A 1,197-nucleotide genomic window follows, 5' to 3' on the forward strand; every position below is an offset into this window, starting at 1 on the left:
TAACCAATGTCATAAAACAACATGTGTACTACTGTTTCTTGAGAAACTATTTGTTCTGTAAGCCTTCACCTGAAGTACAATAAAAAAAAAAAAAATCTTGTTGGGATTGCATTACATTTATAGGTCTGTTTGGGAGAATTGACATCTTTATGATACTGAGTCTTCTTAACCAGCATCACAGCAACATGCAAGCCACCACAGTGTGACAAACTGACACACATGGGGAACCATGAGCCAAAGTATCCTCCTACATCTGTTTAAGTCTTCTTAATATCCTTACAGAAAATTTAATACGTTATCCATAAAGATCTTGCATTGTTTTATTAGATTTATTATCTTATTTTTTATACCATTGTAAATGGTATTTAAAAATTTGTATATTGATCTTACATGAAACAATCTTAAGTTCTCTAATTCTAATAAGTTATCTTTAGATCATTTTATTTTTTTCTACATAGAAAAATCATATCATCTATGAAGAATTACAGTTCTATTTCTTCCTTTTTAACCATGATAACTTTAAAAAATTAACTTGTTTGTTGTTGCTGTTGAGAATATACACAGCAAAAACCTACACCAATTCAAGTTTCTGCATGTACATTTCAGTGACATTGATTGCATTTTGAGTTGTGCAACTAGTCTCATCCTCCTTTTCGGAGTTGTTCATCCTACATTAACATAAACTTACTGCTCCCTATGGTTCCTATTTAATCTTTTGAGTTGCTGTTGTCAGTTTGATTCCATATAGATAATTCTTAAAAGAGCATAATGCTCAAGTTGAGGTGACAAGATTCTTGAGATGCCAGTCAAAACCGCATGAGACACCATTTCACATCTATTAGGATGGCTAAGATTAAAAAAAAAAAAAGAAAATAACAAATGTTGACAAGGATGTGGGGAACTTGGAATGCCTATCCACTGCTGGTGGGAATACAAAATGGTACGGTTGATGTGGAAAACAGTGTGGTGATTCCTCAAAAAACTAAAAATAGAACTATCATATGACCCAGCAAGTCCACTCCTAGGTATATACCCAAAATACTTGAAAGCAGAGATGCAAACAGATACTTGTACAGCTGTGTTCACTGCAGCACTATTCACAATAGCCAGAAGGTGGAAATAACCTAAATGCTCATCAACAAAATGTGGTACATACAACGATGGAATACTACTCAGATAGTAAGAGAAATGAAGTCT

This window comes from Trichechus manatus, unplaced genomic scaffold, assembly GCF_000243295.1.
Source record: "Trichechus manatus latirostris isolate Lorelei unplaced genomic scaffold, TriManLat1.0 scaffold00004, whole genome shotgun sequence".
Classification (NCBI taxonomy): Eukaryota; Metazoa; Chordata; class Mammalia; order Sirenia; family Trichechidae; genus Trichechus; species Trichechus manatus.